Below are 6,929 nucleotides of genomic sequence, written 5' to 3' on the forward strand. Positions count from 1 at the left end.
AAAGCTGCATAAACAAACGAAGTTGATTTACTTATTCTTCAAGGGATTCAATCACATAGGAAAATGAAGATAAATATATACTGTATTTCTAAATAAGGCACTTCTGTTACTTCATTGTCTGAGCATCTCTCCTTCTACAGCCATGCACGCTTTCTGGCAAAGAGCACAGTCTACTTTATGCACAAATGTATTACATCTGCAGCATATTACAGAAGTCATTACAGCAGCAAAGAGAACAACAACAACAAAGAATACCCTTCTATTTACAGACTAGAAAAACAGACCTAGTGCTGACAAGTTTGTTCCCTGAACTGGAAATTTCCCATTTCTTTCTTTCAACTGTAACAAATGCACGTTTATGGAATGGTGACAGGTAGAAAAGATCAGGAAGCAAAAATCTTGCACCACATGTAAGTACATGCATGAGTGTATTTTTCTTAACCTAAATAATCACACAATAGCAAATACTAGGAAGGATGAAATCTATATTATTTCTATAAGCTTAGTACGGTTTCAGGTTATCTTACCCAAGTATAAAGGCCAAATGTCCTTTGCCACGTATGCTCTGGTGCTCCAAAGGAAAGTGTTCTACTAAGCTATGCACTTCATTATGCCCTTGTTCACCTTGTTCACAGAGAACACAGCAGAAAGAGAATATTTGCATGACGTTCATCACACCCACATGATTTATCCACTGAAACCTAACTAAGCCCAACAATCAGCAATTATCTACCAGGAACAGTCTGAAGAGGAAAACTGGGGCTTTATGAGGTGTCCCTCCGTGTGGACAGAATGCCTACAAACACTTACTATCAACTCCCTTTTGGATAGGCAATGCATATTAGTGCTCCTGGTGGGTCAGTATAAAGTCAGTCTGACAGATGGCATCAGAAGGAGCTATGAGGTTGGGGTAGATTAAAAGGCATTGGAAAAGGAGAGGAGTACCCACCCTCACTTTGGGAATTTTTGCAGTATTCGGGGGAGGGATTTGCTCTGACTGCAGAAGTAGTAAAAAGCTACATGCTAGATCAGAGTAGCTTAGGGAAACTGTCTTTGCAATGAAAATATTAGGTTGGATAGAAGGCATAAAATCATTGTCATTTCTACAGTAAGAACTGCTTTTTTAACTTCATGCCATCTTGTTTCCTTATTCTGGGAAGCATCTAGTTTTGAGCTCCAACCCACTGAAGTTCATGGATCTCACAAAAATACTTAAGGCCAGAAAAAAAAACGGATGAGTTAGATGGAATTTTAGATCATTTATTTAAAAGCATTATTTACAGATCATTTTTTGTGGAATTGTCAACGTACGATCTTTATAAAATTTCTTAATTGCTACTGCTTGAATTAATCTGAACAATTTCCTGAACTCCCAGGACTCAAAACATTGTTTATGTGGGATAAGTCTAATTCACTTAGTTACAACACTTGGTTACAACACTGTGACCTTTGGAAGCCCCAAGAATGTCACACAAAGCCATATGAAGAATGTCACTACAGCCACATGAAGCAAGTTGGTGTGGCTTAGCAAAAAGGTCAAACACTTCCTTTGCTACTTGTAGAAGTGCTAACAAAACTACCTCTGGTTTTGAAAAATCTGTGCCATGACTGCACACCAAGAAATGAGTAGAGACAAAAGGATTTATCACAACATGTAATTCTGCTGCAATAGTAGAATTTTGGATTCTGTAAACTGTACTTTGCTATACCTATTTGAAAGTAAACAGTACTAAAAATACAATAATATTAAATATATGTAATATAGTGTGTATACACATTAATATATAAATATATGTATATATATAACTAGTGTGATGTTAAATATATATAAAATACAAACTATTAAATAGTAAAAGTTTGTTAATGATTCAGTAAACACAAATATTTATAATAGCAACAGTTTTGTTTTCTTGTTATGGAAAAAAAAAGAGCAACTTTTTTCTAGACTTATCAGCTGAAATTAACAATCTGTTAAATTCAGGAACTCAAAGGCCTTGGACATTTCCAGCAAGATAAGTAGGACTTTCATCTTCTTGTCTGCAGATGTGTAGCAAGCTGATGACGTAGTTCTAAGAATGCAATTAAAAGTAAAAAGTGTAGTTGAAGAAAAACAGTTATAAGACCTGAAAAATCCTACAGAAATTGTTACATTCTTTGGTTTCTTTAACCTGGAATATTGAGTAATCAATTTTTGAGGAGACAGCTGCTTATATTAAAATATTTACAAATCATTTCCTTACCAGAGTGCTTTGGCTGTACTTAAAAAAAAAAATTATTTTTTCCAGATTCTGACTTTTCATTACAATCTGAGATAGGAAACAGTTTCAAACTCTAAAAGGAGGACTTGACAGCTAAATGACTTCCTGTCTGGATCCACTGCACAATGCCCTTCTCTTTCTACTTGTGGAAGAGAAATCACAATAACTGAAATTATGCCAAATAAAACATTCAATATATTTTTAAACAAGATTATTGCTGCAGGAATAAAACATGTTGCTCTGCCTTTTCCCTGCCCAGGCTGCCCCTCCTCTGTGAGAAGACTCTTTTGCTGAGCTACAACTTGCACCAAGCACTCCGTCATGCCAAAGGGGGAATGCTTTGGGGAATGCTTTAGGGAAGAAGGACAACAGAGTGGTCTTTGCTGTGTGCAAGTGTCTGCCTGCTGAGAGAACTGTGAGGTGTGGTGTCATCCTTGTTTGATGGATGGAGCTCATTTCCTTCAGCTATGAAATCTAATATCTCTGGAAGAAAAATCTGTATGGAATTAGACACAGACATTTGTTCAGTATAGTTTCAAGAGATATGAAGGATTTGTGAATCTCTGATTATATTTTCATGCTTGAAATTTGCTGCTTTGTGTTAAAAGAGTTGTGCTTGTGCATTTTAAAGCTGGAAAAGACCACAAAGATCATCTGGTACAACCATGAACCTATCACATCATGCCCGCTAACCATGTCCCTCATGGCACTCTGCTCTAGATGTCCTGCTGGGGCAGGGGCTGGGTCTGATGGACACAGCCTTAACCACGAGGTCCATGTGATTCTGTGAACAGGAATACGTGCTGTATGGAGCTGCAAGTCACTAAGGAACCTGGTGTCTGCACTCCCACACAATCACTGCTGAGCCCCACCATGGGGCAGCAAGCTTTGCTGGGATCCACTCTGTAAAAAGTGGAAAAATACCATCTCACTTTGCAGAAATACTGTAACCTCTTACAGGCATTCTGTAGGTTCAGAGGGAGTGCCTCCTTCATATTAGCTACTTCAGCTGAGTAAACTGCTCGTTTGGAGCTCTGAAACAACAAAGAATTTGAATAATACCAAATTTCCTCTTCCAAATAAAGTAGATGTAGAGAGTGATAACTACTAAACCCAAATTTACAATGTGTATGTATGACATGCAAAAACAGTCATCTCTTATAATTTGTATCAGTTCTTGTGACTCATTGTTTTTAAATTTGAATGTTTTTATAAACTGACCTTTTTCCAATCTGCTACATTTGAAAGATATTATAGTTAATTAAACCAGTTGGAAAACACTACTTTGGTGTTGACTATTTATGATTAAGGTGACTCTAACATAAGCAGTGAAGAAAATTGCAGTGAGACAAGCAATTTATTTTTAATAAGAATGTAAACATAAAAAACAGAAAAGAATTGAATGAAGACATGGTGTTATGTAAATTTAAATATTTATGATGCATCCTCTGGGCACTTATTTTAGCAAGTTATATTTAGGCTAAAGGATGGAACTGTTTCCTGGTCCTGGTGTAATGAAAATCAGTAAAGGCAGTAACTCAAATGCATATGGAAATTAGTTCTAAGTATCAGACCTTTCTGTCTTCTCATTTTAAAAGCTTATTTAAAATGATGGTTTAAATTATCGTGCGTATATTCTTTACTTTTCAATAAAAGTGATCTGTGTGATTTTGAATGTTTTCCTCATATTAAAGGAGATGTGAAATATCTGTGTTATTACATTTACTCTTTTGTATTGTAAGTAAATTCCTATCATACAGCAAACCTATGTGCCCCAATGCTGAATGCTTTTGCTGTACAGTTGAAAATGACTAAAGTTCAGAATCATGTGTATACAAGATATATAAACAAAACTACCTTGGGGGAAGCATGTCACAGCTATTCGATGTTTATAAAAGTGTATTAGTGAGCTACAGCTCAAGTCCTGCAACATATTCACTGAATTTAAAAATACACATTTCATTTACTTTTAGTATTAGTTGCTTGTTTATAAGGCACCAGCTGACTTGTATTTGATATGATATATTCACAGAGTCACGTCATGGTTGACACTGTCAGGGCACACTGGTCCTACCCCTGTGCCACCAGGGACAAGCACGGCAGAGCACCAGGCCCACATCAGGTGGCTTCTGGAGATCTCCAAGGAGGAGACTGCACAGCTTGTGCCAGTGCTTCCTGATGCTTGGGGGAACTTCATGTATTCCAGTTTGTGCCCACTGCCTGTTGCTCTGGCAATGGGCACCACTGAAAAGTGCCTGGCTCTATCCAACCTGACCAGGTTGATCAAGCATTATTTCTCATTGGTGAATCCATGCTGATTACTCCTGATAATTTTCATGTCCTTCATATGAGTGGAAATGGCTTTCAGAATTTCGATGCCCCATCACCTTTCCCAGGTTTTGGGGTGAGGCTGATTAACCTGTAATTCCCTGGGTCATGTTCTGTCCTTATTGAAGACAGAAGTGACATTTGCTTTACTCCCATCTTCAGACACTTTTAGAAGTGGTCTTGCGATGACATGAACCTCAGTACTCATGAATACATCCTATTAGGGCCCTTTAAGTAATTGCTAACTACCGAGCATACATCTTTCTTGCTTAATATTATCCATAGAGGGATAAATAGTACTCTTACTTGTTCATATTATGTTGTCACACATTACCTATGTTTTGAGTTGGTGGTTGAATTAAATCACTCCCTAAAGGTCCTTTTCAAAATGAATTATTCTGTTTCTGATTATTGTTAACATCATGCAAACAGCACACACTGCAGGAAAAGGAGTTGTTGGAATGGGTCCAGAGGAGGCCATGAAGATGGCTGGAGCACTGTTGTCAGCAACTGCGAAACTGCGAGACCCCCCCGCGGGGTCTGATGTGTTAAGCTCCCTCCCTGCTCTAATGATTGATGTGTGAGCACCTTTATGACAAAGAAAGGTTGAGAGAGCTGTGCTGATCAACCTGGAGAAGAGAAGGCTTTGGAGACATTGCTGTGCAGCTTTTCAATATTTGAGGGGAGCTTATAAACAGGGTGAGTGACTTTTTACATGGCAGATGATGACAGAACAATGAGGAACAACTTTAAACTAAAAGGGGATATTTAGGTTGGATGTTAGGAAGAAATCCTTTGCTCAGAGGGTGGTAAGGTGCTGGCACAGCTGCCCAGAGAAGCTGTGGTGCCCCATCCCTGGAGGCACTCAAGGCCAGGTTGGATGGGGCCCTGGGCAGCTGAGCTGGTAGGGAGCAGCCCTGCCCATGGCAGGGGTTGGGGCTGGGTGGGCTTTCAGGTCTCTTCCAACCCAAACCATTCTGTGATTCTGTGATGGAATCTCCTTACCGGGAGATAATCAGTGTTTAGTCAGAATATGTAGGGCTTTAGGTTACCCAATCTAAGGCCAACATTTTCCCCAGGACGGTGGACAGAATGATCTCTAGAGGTCCCTGTCAACGTCTGAAGCACACCGTGCTTTTTGAACCCTCACTGTTCTCTGGAGAGCCAGCAGATGGCACCGTACAACAGCAGAAGAAAGCCATCAGTAAACGGCGGTAAGATGCGTTTCTTCCTGGGTTAAATACTAAAATTTATGTCAAGTTAGGATAGAGAGTTTATAAAGAACCACTGCAGCTTCAGTCAGGAGTCTTTATTATAGTAAACAAGCAACAAAAAAAAAATTAGTGCTCATTTTTGTACTAGTAATGTGGTTTGTGTGTTCAGACAGTGTATGGGCTGGCTTACTCTGCTACGCTTTCCTGGTGTAAAGTCTGTCACCTGGCTCTGCCCTTCTGACAGAAAGACCACTGATCTGCTAAAGGCACATCTTACAGGAGCCTTGTAGGTAGGGTCGTCTCATTACCTCATGTACATTCATGAGTTTGTTAGAATTTGGCCTCCAAAAGACACGTTACCTGTCAGCAGTGAGACCAGGACATGGCCTTTAGGAAGAGGCATTCAGGACCCAGCTGTTTACAAGTTTAGCCTTCATTGCATTCCTCATGAGTGCCTGCATCCTTGGGAAATACAGCTGCAGGGAGCATTCTGCACTGTCTTTGCGATCACCTTCATGTGAACAGAAATGGCTCTTAGAGATGATTAGGCTCCGTCTCATTTCACTGTTGATGTATTAAGCTGTTGGTGATACAAGCCATGAATATATTGCAACAAATACAAGCTTAACTATTCCTGTTGATGCAAAAGACCTCTGGTTAAGAAGGATTTGCATTGGTAAACAGATGAGAAAGTTAGCAATTGTAATGGACTGTGCTCAGATGCACCTGGTACAAGTGAATGTGCAGCTGAAAGTTTTTCACAGCTCTTGTCAGATTTTATATATGCATTACCTTAATCTTAGGGAGGAGCTCAAGGAAATTAGAGGATATGTAAAATAAACAGTTTTTATAAGCTGATTACTGTTTGTACCTGAAAGTTTTATGAATACTCTCAGCTTGGAAATTTTAGTCGAGTGCTTGGAATGAAAATTTGCTTATAGAATCATAGAGTCATGGAATCATTACAGTTGGAAAAGATCTTTAAGATCACCAAGTTGAACCACCAACCCATCACACCCACTAACCACATCCCTCAGTGCCACTTCCCTATGTTTCTTTAACACTTCCAGGGATGTTGATTGCACCACTTCCCTTGACAGACTGTGCCACTCTTTCCAAGAAGAAATTT

This window comes from Lagopus muta, chromosome 1, assembly GCF_023343835.1.
Source record: "Lagopus muta isolate bLagMut1 chromosome 1, bLagMut1 primary, whole genome shotgun sequence".
NCBI classification, from domain to species: Eukaryota; Metazoa; Chordata; class Aves; order Galliformes; family Phasianidae; genus Lagopus; species Lagopus muta.